Genomic DNA, 14,225 nt, shown 5'->3' on the forward strand with positions numbered 1-14,225 from the left:
CATTACATTTTGTCTCTCTATTTCTTTCCTCCATAGCCAACATCCTCTGGTTGTAGTTGTTGCATCGTGAATCACCATTACACCTTGTCTCTCTCAAGCTCACTCTACATATCATTCAATCCACTTCCATCTCAAGACATTACTAACATGTCATGAGGGCCTCCTTTCGAACTCAACCCACCTTTCTCTATGGCAACCCACCCCCCCCCCCCTTTCCTCCCTTGTTGAAAATTCTCAAGTGCACTGAGTGTGAATGACCACTTGATGATCAAAATAAAGAAATCTCTTGTAAAAGCTTTCACCTAAAGCATGAAATCTTGCATGGTAAGGACTCTTTGTCCCCAAGTACTGACAGAGCCACTGGCAATCATTGCTCCCATCCTTCATTTTCTCCTCATAGGGCTCCACTTTCAAATTATTGACAACTATATAAGTTAAACAAAAGGGGCACTCAATGGTTTGTACAACCATGGCCACCACCTTTCTTACAAAAGAAAATGAGGGGGACCTCCTCCTCATTACCACCTCTCCCCACCTTGTCCTCTTCCATCCATGGAGCCCCCCCCCCCTCTCTCTCTCTCTCGCTCTTTGACCAACAAAAAAGCTCTATCTCTCTCCTACACACACACACACACACACAAAATAAAACACACCCTCACTTGAAAATACACTATACCTACAAAAATGCATGCACATGTATAAAATCCTGTGTGCATGTGTGTTCGTGTGTGCTGTGTGCACACACAATTACTCATTCAAATGTAAGTAAGCAAAGCTAGAGATTATGACTAAATATACTTCTAATCGACATGTGCGCGCGTGCACACACACACACACTGTGTCACAATAGCTAACCATATCTACACACACACACACACACACACACACACACACACACACACACACACACACAAAATAAAACACACCCTCACTTGAAAATACACTATACCTACAAAAATGCATGCACATGTATAAAATCCTGTGTGCATGTGTGTTCGTGTGTGCTGTGTGCACACACAATTACTCATTCAAATGTAAGTAAGCAAAGCTAGAGATTATGACTAAATATACTTCTAATCAACATGTGCGCGCGTGCACACACACACACACACTGTGTCACAATAGCTGACCATATCTATACACACACACACACACACACACACACACACACACACACACACACACACACACACACACACACACACACACACACACACACACACACACACACACACACACACACACTTGGTCATGACTTCTGACCTAGATAGCATCTATGGGGCTCGATTAATGTTCTATTGTGGCTTTAGGGGATTTTTCCTTATGTTTTACATGCTGCCTTGGGGCTGTGGTGTCTCTAGCACCTCATGTGGAGGGGGTGGTAGACTATACTCCGAATCACTGTCTGAGCTCAAGCGGTTAAATTGAATTGTTGCTGGGTAAGGGATTACCCTGTGTTGTACAAATGCTTAATTTGTTATGTGGATCACATTGATTAAGCATTCGAGCTAGTTACCATAAAGCTAAAGCTTTCCCATCATTTTGTTCTGGCTACCCTATGGGTGCTATCCCCTGATCTACCTCCTACTAGTTTTAATTTTTAGCTAAAACTTACTCTTTGGCCCCTCCAAAAAACCTAGGGGGCCTTCTAATTCACTATTCCTACTTAGGTTTTTTCACTGTGCTGTCACGACATCCATACTACATCACTACCCCGCGCAGACAAACTTGCATAATGGAAAAGTCGCCGGCCCTGGCCTCCCTACCTCCCACTCATTGATGGAATCCTACCCAGATTACCTCTTACACTCTTCGATTCTAGGTGGCCGCGGCATCACCACTAATGAATATATGTCAGATTGCATCCTTGCTTCCTCCACTATAAAAGGTGAGGGTGTTTTCCCCTCACTTAGGCTTGGTCTTCCTTAGCTGCTTGGAAAATTACTTGGCATAGTGACTGTTCACAGGTTTTCATTGATCTCATGCTCTGATATCTGACTATAATACAGGATTGTTAAGGCGGTTACGTCGCTAGCGGAAGCTAAATAGCGCGAACTCAACCAACAACAGAATTTGTCAGACGAGGACGGAGCTTGACCCGCAGGTGCATGGAAACAACTAGGTGGGTGTCAAATCACCTACTCGACCTTCTAACGACAATCACTACTAAGGAAATCAAATCTAAGTTCTAAAATACGCAAGTGACTGAAATTCGTACTACGAACGAATGCTATACGAAACAGGATCTAGGATCATTGAATCGATCTCAAACTCAAGGGGAAGTCTATTCACTAAGTAAGAACAACACCCTAAAGACTTGAACTGCAAAATCAACCTATAACCACTCCGTGCGGTAAACGCGTATGAAGACAGGCCGAAAAATACAGGTGATCGAAACTTGACCCCGATGGTACCAATGTGTAGCTCTACTCGTTGTGGTTCTATAGATATGCTGCACGCTCCATTCCGACACACGAGTTGGAAGAAAACTCACACCGAAGCTCGTAGGAACTTACCACACATAGAAGCCGATAGCGTGCACTCTTGGTATCTGTGCGTAGCTCTCGCCGTTGCTAATACAATGGCGGTGTCGCTTCTCCAATGGCGGCTCCGTAGCTCGCGTAGCAAGTAGATAAGACTCTCTCTCTCTCTCACTCTCTCTCAGACACAGTCACGGCGCTCAAAAACTCACTTTGATTAATAATCTGAATCCTCTTAGGTTACAAAAACTTTGTCTTATATACCTCAGCCTTGGAGGTGAGAACATCTCTAACTAATTACATCAGCAAGTGAAATTACTTCGGGATTACAAGCTGGAAACTCAATTGAGTCTCGTTACTTAATGAATGGCTCAAATCAAAATTAATGTCGGAAAGACATTTATTACAATCAATGGTTACAAAATGATGAGTCTGAGCAAAAATGTGGGTGTGATCCTCTGCTTGCTCAACACTCCCCCCCTCCGCGTTCATGTCGTCCCTGACATGACTTTTATGATTGGTCAATAAAGTCCTGTCGTCTTGAGCATCTGCAAATGTGATTCGTATCGTAGGTTGCCGATGGTCAAGGTTGGGCCGAATATTTTGCTTTCGTGGGTGAAAAAGCCGGTGTAGAAAGCTTCTTCGAATGTTTGCATGTGGAATCTAGGCAAAAACATAATCCTTTGGTATAGGAGGTGTAACACTTTTGGAGAAGGCTGCAATGAAAGATCATACATCATATCAGTCACCGTGTCGGCCGTCGATAGTAGACTCGAGGTCGTGGCTTTATCTGGCGCGAACACTTCAATGCAAGCTAAGAGAGTCCTGCAGATTTTCTTGAGCATCTGACATGAAAGGTCAGGAGAGCCAGTAAAGAGCTTGATGGTGGTTTTCACCATGTAGGCTTTACCTATTCTCTCTCCTGCCTTTGGTCCTGGCATCCTGGGATAATTAAGCCAATTTGGCTTCTTTTCTGCAATCCTGCCATGCTCTTTCCAGTTTCGGACTCTTGGCACCGGGCAGAAGGTTGCATCCTCCCGAATCTCCTTTGGTGCCTCCACCAAGTAGATGAGGTAGGTTGGGTATTTGTTCAGCCAACCTTTCCTCCATCTAGGTTGTGAATCTACTATCTTCTTTGATTGTTCCTCCTTTGTGATGTCGCCTTCGTAAAGAGCGACATACTGCTCCTCCTCTATTCTCTTTTTCGTCTTTAGCACTTCAAATTTCACCAAAGGGAAAGGCAGGCTGGGTTGCATCCACTGTTCATGGAGCACTTTTGTGTCAAGTCCCTAAAGTCTAATGGAGATTAGGAGTCTCCTCTCCCATTCCATTTCCTCCTTGGCACTCTCCTCTGCTGACTTTTCTATTTGGTCATGGAGCCTTTGTTCTTCTTCTTCAGAGATTCTTGAAGTCGAGGCCACCTCTTGAGCTGGGGCTGGATCTTCAATTGTGGTTGCCTCCCCAGTTTTTGGTAGCTCTATGGCTGCCTCACCTGATTCTTCGTGTGGTGTCTCTGTCTCTCTTCTTTGTTGCTCTTGTAGATCTTGGAGCTGTTTGCGGAGGGCCTCATTCTCTGTCCGTAGTGTTTGATTTTCTAATGTGAGCCTCTCTTCTGCGGCCAATGATCCCTCCGCAATGTGCAACCTTTGCACTTGCTCTAATCTCAGCTCTCTTTGTAAGCTTCGGACCTGGTCTTCCAAAGATGGTATGATAACTCCTCTTGTTCGGTTCCTGCTCTGCTAGCTCTAGGGGTAGTCCTGAGTCTAGTGATTGTTCTTTCTTGGAGCTCGACTCTCTCCCTTAGCTCAATGAGCTCATCCTTGGCCGCCTCCAACTCATCCTCTATCCGCTCCCTTGCTTCCTGTGCACTTGTTACTTCTCTTGAAGCCTCGGCTAGCTGGAGTATCAAGCCGTCTCTCTCGTTTTCCGCGTCATAGAGTGATGCTTTATGACTTTCAGATTCAGTCATAGCATTCTCTAATTTTCTCTGCAACTCCGCTTCCCTTTGTTTGACTGTCTCAATCTCTACTTCCTTTGCCTTGGACCTTTCTTTTATCTTGCTGAGCAATTCATGCACCATGTGCATGTCTTTTTCATCATCATCTGTCAACTCTAAAGCTCTTTCTGCCCCCACCTCCACTGGCTTTGGATCTTCTAGTACGTTTGGTTCGTCCAGTTTCTCTTCACTTTCTTTTTTACTCTTTGGCTTTTCCTCCGTCCCTCTCCGTTCATCTTGTTTTTGTAGGGTGATCCCATAAACTGCCTCAAGGGCCTCTTCTTCAGTGTATCCTATCGCTACCAGATCCTCATAATCATTTCTCTTTTGCTGAACTGGATCTATCTTCTTTTCTTTGGTCTTGGCCTCTGACTTTTCCAAATCATCTGTGTCCACCTCTACTGTGGTCTCCTCCACAATTTTTTCCGTCTTCTTAGGGCTTGGTACATCAGTCATAGAGGGATATCTGTCCTCAGCTTCCTTGGCTTTCCCTTTGTCAGCTTGCCCATCTTTCTCTTGAGGCTTAGTAGACTCATCTACTTTCCTTTTCCCCTTGTCGTCTTTTTTCAGCTCAGCTTTTAATTGCTGTACCTCCTCTTCAGTGTATGGCTCGACAGGTTGCTGCTCTAGAATAGCCTCCGACTCCTCATAAGCTTTAATATATTGATCGTATTGATCAATATGTGGCCTGGCTGAGCTAGTTCCAACTTTAGTGGGGTCTGGCACCCACTTTTCTTCAAAGTCACCCTTTAGAGCTCTTTCCGCTCTAAACTGCTCCACTAGTCTTTCCATTCTTGCCGCTTTCTGACTTTTGGTTTGCTTGGGAGCAACCTTCTTCTTTACTTTCTTCTTAAGCGGCTCGTCCACATCCTCTGCAGGTTCTGAAACTACTTCTAGTTTCCGGCGTGCTCTTGTGGATGCTCTCTTGGATATTTCGGGTTGTTCTTCCTCCTCGTCGGCCTCTCTAAGCCACTCATTCTGGGAGGGAACCTTTGGCCACTGATCTCTAGCTCCAATAGCTTCATAAGCTATTCTTGTAAGAATTTCCGCTCCTCCTATGTACTTTGGCTTCTCGTTGCGCATGGCAATTACTTGCTCGTGGATGTGTTGAGCGTAATTCACCTCTTTTGGCATATTGCTCTTTAATGCCCATGTGATGGTGGTCGCAATGGCATGGGGTGGTGTCGTATACTTTTGCGGTCTTTTACTGCAAACATGGAGAAACTGGTTGTACAGTCGGCAAAGGGTTGCCGCTCTTGGGTTTGCCATATCTCCATAGGTTGCATTCTGTTTCTTGGGCCCATAGACCTCTATGGCCTCCCTTCTTTCCCTGACCAAGCTCCCTTTGTTGTGCAGCTTCAATGCGTCTGCAATGAGCTGTGGAGTGATCTGTACTTCTACTTTCTCTCCATCCATGGCTGTCAATGTGGCTTTTCCATCCTTCTGAATGGATGTTGCCAACTTGTACACTCTTCTTGTATCCACACCTGATGGTCTCGAGGCGAAGAAACTGTGCAAGTCTGCCCTTTCCAGGTACCTGCTGATGTCTTCTGACCTGCTATAATCTACCAATTCCTGTGGGATCATCGGTACATCCACCGCTTGCCCTTGAGGATCTCTGAAAGTCCCCTGGTAGATCTTTATTCCCTCTTTCTCCAATACTGCTTCCTCCACCCAAGTTTTTGTTGGCTTGAGGGTTTCTGCTGGAATGTCAAAGGGTTCCGCTTCTGCAAGAGCATCTTTGATTGTCGGTCTTTTTCTCTTCGTTGCCGATGACTTGGCGGAATCCATGGATCCTGTAACTCCAATTTCAGAAGTTAGCGTCTTTTTAGTACTGAAAGCCGAAATGAAGCTTTTAACTATCCAAATGACTTGAAAATTGAAACATGAGCTATTCAGGGCCTAAGGATGCAAGGTAGGTGAAAAAATATGCAAAATAGGCTCAAAATCATGCTGGAGACATCATACGCGTATGATGTCTTTTGTGTCAAAATGACTTCATATTGGTTGTGCTTGTAGCTGATAGTGTATACATGAGTATCATATGCTTGGATTTGAGTTTGGATACCATTTGGTCAAGTTTTGGCCAATTTAGTCCAGTTCCGGCTCTTGGCAAAATTTTGAAAGGGAATTGGATTTTATGATCCAAATTGGATAAAACTTGGTGTTCACTTTCAAATGGCATGTAGATCACTTCTGTTTGGTGGTTGAAGCCCTGAGGTGCCAAAATCACATAGTGAGACATCATACGCGTATGATGTCTTTTAGTGTATTTTTGGACCAAATTTCTCTATAAGCTTGGATTTGGCTTTAGATAGGCTTATTCAGTGGATTTATGAAGTTTGGATAGATTTTGGGCTAAAAATGGCTCTGGAGACATCATACGCGTATGATGTCTTTTTCATCAATTTTGCATGGGATTGGTTCTGTGGACTCCCCATGTACTAGTGAAGGACTATATCTACTCAAATCTTGGTTTGGACTTGAGTATGTTGGATTTGGGCCAAAAATAGGCTTTAGGTGAAGGATTTTCCTCAATTGGGCTAATGGGGTGATCCTCTTGACCAAATGGTTTCAAATTTCATATGTAGCATGTAGGTATATATAATGGATGTATGATGACAAATGAGCAGTTTTGGCTCTGTAAGTGCAAATATACATCATACGTGTATGATGTCTTTTGTGTCAAAATGGTGCTTTTTGGTTCCAGATAGCTTGTGGATGTGTTAATCAACAATCCTACAAAGTTTCAATGAGTTTGGAGTTACTTTGACAAAATTAGGACCAAAAATCAATTTTATGGCTTACTTTGCGTCTTTTTGGTTTTCCTTGGGTTTTCTAACTCCAATTCCCATGATACTTGGTTCATAGGATGTGATTAACATGTGGAATGAGGCTATGCACTCAAATGTTGAAATGGATGTGAAATTCATGCTATGAGACATCATACGCGTATGATGTCTTTTCTTGAAATGTTGGTCTTTTTGTGCAAAGAATGCTTTGTGCTAGTGCCCTAAGTCCTGCTAACTAGTTTTCAACTTAAAAAGTCATCAGTTTAGCTAAAAAGCCCCCTTATAGGCATTTCAGTTTTCGAAGTCGTCTTTTTGCCTTGGAGTTGAATTTCTTCCACTTTTCTTCTCGAGAGTTGCATTTCTAGCTCATTGGATATGTTGTGAAGCCATCTATTTGGTTGAACTTGACTTTGGCTCCCCGTTCTCCATCTTTCTCCATTTGGTTGCCCGAAAGCGTCTTTTTCACCATCGGTAAGTGAATCAGCTTTCTTTTGGGTTTTGCTTGCAAACATAAGTCATCCATGTATATTTGAAGCTGCTTGTGAAGTTTCATTTCATTCGGTCGTCAATTTCAGCCGTTATGCCAAAATGACGCTTTGTGTGTTCGCAGCCGAATCGGTTGTTCCGACCTACTTTTGGTGGTCCAAACCTGGAGATACTCCATGGTTGCATTGCCCTTGATGTTGTTAAGCTTCCTGAGAAGTTTTGTGTCGTTTTGACAACTTTTTCCTGTTTGCCTCTTGCAGGCTCTGTTGACCTAGGGTTTTTCCCGTCGTTCTTTCTCGAGCTTTGAGTGTTAGAAACCCATCTTCTATACTAGGGTAACCCACCTATAAGTTCTTGCAAGGTTTGGTTAGGCGGTTGTGCCACTACCTAGCTTTCTTCCCCATTCCCCGTCTGCTCTTGTTTCTTGGTTTTGGTCAGTTTTCGCGACAAAAGTTAATGATAAGCATCAAAAGCTTATGGCAACGAGTCTACCTCTCATGTCTGGTGTCCTTTGAGCTCTCGTAGCAGTCGTAGAAGGCTGTAGAAGGTTGGATGCTCCTGTGTGCTCTTTGCTCTCTCCAAGAAGGTAATAGTGGAAATGAGCTTGAAAGTGATGTGAAAAATACTTAACTTCGGACTTCCCGGATCACTTGTTACCAAATTTGACATGTGCTCCTATCTCATCGTGAAATGCACTTTAGGATTTGAAATTTCTCAATTTGGACTCCGTTTGACCTGTTTCTGAGAAATCTGTCCACTTTGCCAAAATTCTGTCATTTCGAGCTTTCCGCAACTTTTCCCGAATTGTACTCAATTTTTACCATGGGTTTCCCTTGTCATTAGGATCATCACCATCTATTCTTTTCTTTTTTCCGATCTCATTTCACCTGCTTTTTTATTTTTCTTTTACTTTTATTAAGAAAACTATAAAAAATAAAGGAAAATAGCAAATTGAAGCCAAAAAATTCCAAACATACACGATAAATAGCTGGTAACCCTGTGTATATGAATATACACTTATTTGTGATTTCTGGACTTGGATTACCACTATTTCCACTTTTTTGCTCCAAAAACACTCTTATTTAGTGATAGTTACACGTCTAGAGACCCAAATTCATCATTTGATCTCTTCTTGTTGCAAAACAAGGTATATAAGGGCATAAATATTATCAATATCCGCAATCAAACATAAAAATTGCAAAATCATGTAAGACACTGCCCTTGTAATATAATTTTTGTTTTTCTTTGTTTTTGTCGCTTGTAGCTGCTTTGTAGCTCTTGTATACCTGTATACCTCTCCCCCTCCTAGTCTGAGTCCTCCCGGACGACTATGAATTGTCTGTGGGCGAAGCATTGTAGTTGTTTTGGTCATAAGTTCCCAATGAAATTGTAGAGCGATGATACAACAGTCTTTCCAATAAAGCTGCTCTTTGTTTGATTGAAGGATTGGTGGTCGGGTTTTGGGTTGGTTTTGGCACTTCGGTAGTAGAATCAGTAGATGGATTCTTCTTACTTTGTTGTTCTTTTTCACAATCCAAATCTGCTTCCGCTTCACTTGTGCTTGCCACAAACTCTTTGCAACCCAAACCTGCTTTGTTCTTTGTGTTGATTTCCTCGCCTTGAAATACCTAGGAGTTTCCGTGGATTGTACTAAAGGGAGTTCCTGTTTACAAATCCTTGGGATCCAAATTTGCTTGCTATAGCTTTGTGCCGTCATGAAATTCTTTGGAATCCAGATCTGTTTCACTGTCCTTGATTGTCTGGAATCACTCTGTTGTCTGGTATTGAAGACTCTGTTTTCCACCTTTGTGTTCTCTGGCACAACCTTTTTTGGTCTCCATACCAACTTTGACTCCGTTTTTTTCCAAGGTTGAGCTGTTATATTATTGCTTGTCTTCCTTATCCAATGTTGAGAGTTCCTCGTCGAAGAGTAATCCGGTTGTATAGAAACTTTTGGTTGCCATTGCTTCTTCTTTTTCTCTGGTTGTTGTTTACCTTTGTCTTTGGATTCCTCCTTTGGAGTTGGCTCTTCTCCTTTGGTGAACTTAACTGATTGAATTTCACCTTCGTATTTGATAAGCACTGATTTAGAACTCCAGTCAATCATTGCATTGTATTGCTTCTGCCATGGTTGTCCTAGCAATAATGGATGTTGTGTAGCTTGGTCTTCAACCACGTAAAACATATGAGGATACACATACTGGTTAATCTGTATATGTAAAACTGTGCATCCGACAGTTTTGATTGAATTCTCAGAGTAACTCTTTAACTCTTGCTTGGCAGTTTGTAATTTAGTGTCATTTGTCAATTGTCTATACAAACTGAGTGAAAGTAGGTTAGTTTGAGCTCCTGAATCCAATAGTGCTTTGGCTTTGATTTGGTTGGTTCCTACTTTGCATTCAATGATGGGTTCTTCTTTGTCATTATCCATTTCTGTTATACTGACTGCGTTTATTCGTATTGCTTCTTCATTGCGCTGCTCCTGACGTAGTAGTCTTCTTTTCTCCATTCTTTCCTTTGCCTCGGCTTGCGCTTCCTCCACAATCTTTTTCTTTTTCTGGACACACAGCTCTTCTTGATGTATTTTGAGAAGCATGTCTTGGGTTAGCGGCAAAAGATACTTTTTCACTCTGCATCCACTAATCCAATTGGGCATTTCTTCTCCGTCTAATGTAGCAAGCTTGACGGCTCCACTTGGTGATAGATCTTTAATCACCAGAGGTCCCATCCCTCGCTTTTTAAGCTTCTTAGCATGCTGTTTCAGAGTGTAAACTAGGACATAGTCCCCAACCTTAAACTCTTTAGTCCTCACATGCTTATCAAAAAATTCCTTTTGTCGCCTTTTTTGAGCATAGATAGAAGCTACTGCTTTTAGGCGAAGCTCATCTAGCTTTTCCAGGTCATCTATTCTATCAGTTTCTTTTTCGAGTATAGTTCTCAACATGAAGTACGGAACCACTTCGTACCCGTCCTTGTCGAAAAATTTCGTTGTGGGACCATCCGGAATTGCACAAACATCTAGGGTTTCTAGAATGTGTGTCCATTCTAATGGTTCAAGCGTGTCCTCTGGAAAGGGTTCTCCTAAATAAGCTTCGTCTTCGATAGCCCTTTCTAAAACACATTCTTCTCGCCTCAGACTTCCACATTTCGAGGCTCCACACATCCATAACTCCTTGGGCTTACCTAACCAAGCTGGAAATTTGGATCTCGCCAAAGTAGCTGAATCAAACTCCTCTACCGGTGTTCGGTTCACATCTTTGTAGCTATGGTCTTTCAGGTTCACACGTGTAGTGGTTTCCATATTTCTCAGGTATATGTGATCGTAGCCCCAATCCTGGACCATTTTCAACTGTCTTATGAATGGTCTTCCCAGTATGATATCATAGTTATTCTCCTTGCCAAAATCGACAATAGCAAAAGTATGTTCGTATTCAATGCCGCAAGAAGTTACTACGACTTTCTCTAATAACCCCATAGGTTTCTCCATGTGTCCATCTGCTAATTGGAGTTTCAACCTAGTCTTCCTTATTGCTGGTTTCCCCCATTTTTTCCAGATTTCTTTTGTAGCAATGGCTACCCCAGCTCCGCTGTCTAGTATTGCCATCGTGTTCACTCCTTGGAATTCACTTGGTAAGGTTGTATTCCCCTCTTCACCTTCGCAATACTCTCCGACTTTGTTTAAGGGTACAGGCTTAGCGTTCTTTTGTGGTTTGCTCAGCTCTTGTATACCCTCTTGCAGTCTCGATGTTGGGTCTTTTATCCCAAATTTCTCCAAGAATTTTCCTACAGTGGTCCACATATGTGGTCTTAGCCTCAAAAGCTCAGCTAGAGTGATAGTGCATGTCACTGATGTTGACAAGATCTCTACCAATCCTTGCGAGTCCATGACTTTTTCTGATGAAATTCTTCGTGAGGGAAGTGCTCTAATCTCGGATTTTTCTTCATACTCTGCTAAGTATGAAGGTAAGGTATTCAGTGAGTGAGGTTTGCTCTCCATTGTTCTAACAGAGCCCCCATCTCCCCAGTAAGATTGCAGATCCAAGTCCACTTGAGATCCTGCCTCAAATTCCACTATGGAAGGATTCCTGATGTCCTTTTCCCAATTTGTCTGATTAGCTTGGCAACTTAGCTCGTTTGCAAAGTTTGCCTCTCTCACTTGTTTCCAAAATTCATTGTAATCCTCATCTCTTCCGTAAGACCTCTGTATGACTGGATGAAAACTCTCTATCTCCTGATCGGTTGTGTTCAATACTATGCGGTCATCCTTGTGTGTATTTTCAGGCTTTTGTGCACTGGGAGTCTTTTCAGCTACCCGTGAAATGATAGTCTCTTGCTGAATTGGGTTTTCTGTTCCACAATTCATTGTTTCTCTTGGTGGTTCTAATAAGGCTTGTGCAGTCTCGATCATTCTCTGGCACATTTCAAGTCTCTGCTTTTCCAATTCCGCGTTTGGGTATGTCATCCACCTCTGTTCTTGTGTTTGGTTGGTCTTTAACCTAGCTTCGTAAGCTCTCATCAGTGTGTCCAATGGTTCGTGTACTTTGTCGAGTAGCACTGATCCCCCTGAGCTTAAGCTCGTTGTTTCTTTGATACTCTTTTGTTTCGTTCTTTCCGGGCTCATCTCTCGTTTCCCGTTTTGACTCTCAAGTTTTTCTAATCTATCTTTAGTTCGCTTTAGTTCCTCAGCTAGAATAGCGTCTTTACGTTCTTTTCTCAACTTCATGCGTGCTTTTCTAGCTTTCCACGTGTTTCTCTGACTCCGCGGTCCTTGACTAACCACTTCAGTCGCTAACTTTCCATTCTCAGGTTCTCTAGTGGTTTTCTTAGCTTGAGCTCTAGTAACAACTTGCGTTGGTATCAGAGTTTCATTTTCAGACCCACTGCTGGTAGGAATAGTTTCTAGCATATTCAATGTCGTCTTTTGCACTTTGTTTGGATTCTTTGAACAATCCTCAATGAAGTGAGTAACCCCACACTCAGTGCAATAAGCGTTAATTCTAATGATTTCCGTATGTGGACAAACATTCATCAGATGGTCACCTCCACACTTGTAACAGGGTCCTAGTGCTGGTCTTGGTCCCATTTGATTCGTCCTTTGTGGATAGGATGGTCTTTGTCCTGTTAACCCTCCATGAGCTATGAACATCAATGTTCTTGCGTCCAAATTGTATCTCTCTTCATCAGAAGCACTTGTAACTGTTGGTATTCCAACATTCCCAATCATGCCCCATGGTTCTGGTTGTTTGGGTTCTTCTGGTGGGTAATACACAGTTGGAGACATGTGTGCGCCAGATTCTTCGTAATAGGCTTGAACAGGCACTAGGGCTTGTTCTTCCTGATTCTCTAAGGTTGGTGCATATCTAATGCCCACTGGTCTTGCTCCTGGTAAAGGTGGTTGTTGTCCCAATACCGGTTGCGGTCTTTCTATCCCCATAGGTCCTGGTACATTTCCCGTTGGGTATCGAGGTACTGGATGTACCTGAGGTGGTGCTAATTGAGCAGGAGGTGCATACTGACGCTCCCTTACATACCCTTTGTTGTAATAGCACTCCTCTGTTGGATGGTTTGTCCATTTTTGTTCAATAGCACACCATTTCAGTGGTTTTGGCAATGGTTTTTGGAATGGTGCCATCCTTTTTAGAGCCTCTTCTATCATTTGCTCTACATTTGGCATGGTTGTTGTTTGAACATTCTTTTTAGTGGTAGTCTCGCTCGCTACGGAGGAAGAGCTACTGGATGCAAAATCTGTATCCGCTGACACCTCTCCATAAACCGTACAGTTATCCACTAAGTACAATGCTTCTCTCGTTACTTGCTCGAAACTTGTACAAGCTTTCAAGTGCAAGTCCTTCTTGAGAGTGTCGTTTCTCAATCCTTCAATAAAGAGAACAGATAGTCTGTCATCCTGTGGTCGTTCACGTACTGGACATCTCTCAATGTATTGTTTGAAGCGAAGTGAAGCTTCCTTCACTTTTTCGTGTTCTCTCTGTTTAAAAGCATATATTTGTGAGACCGTATTGTGCTTAATCCCTCGTTTTGAGAATTCCTCAGCAAACTCTCTTAGCAAATGGTCAATGTCATGGAATCCCCCTATGTTCAATGGTTGAAACCATGTCAATGCCGTACCTTCTAGAGTAAGACCAAATCCCTCATATTGTGTATGGAAATCGGTTATCTGCTCAGCTCTTAAGACTTGCTTAAAGAGTGACACATGTGCATACGGATCTCCTGAACCACCATACTTCTTTGGCATACACTTGGCTACTTGAGATGGTCTCATACGTCTATGGTCTGCTACCAATCTCATTGCTCCTGTGTCCCGGCTAAAGCTTTCTCTAGCATCATGGACTTCATGGGTTACCCTTGTCGGTTCCCCTGCTCTGAATCTACTACTAGGAGGTAATTGTGATGGTTCCGCTTCGAACCTTGGGCCTGGAGTGGTATATGTGGGGATTGGAACTGCACTACCTC

Source organism: Adiantum capillus-veneris, chromosome 3 (genome assembly GCF_014529385.1).
Source record: "Adiantum capillus-veneris isolate H3 chromosome 3, ASM1452938v2, whole genome shotgun sequence".
Taxonomy (NCBI): Eukaryota; Viridiplantae; Streptophyta; class Polypodiopsida; order Polypodiales; family Pteridaceae; genus Adiantum; species Adiantum capillus-veneris.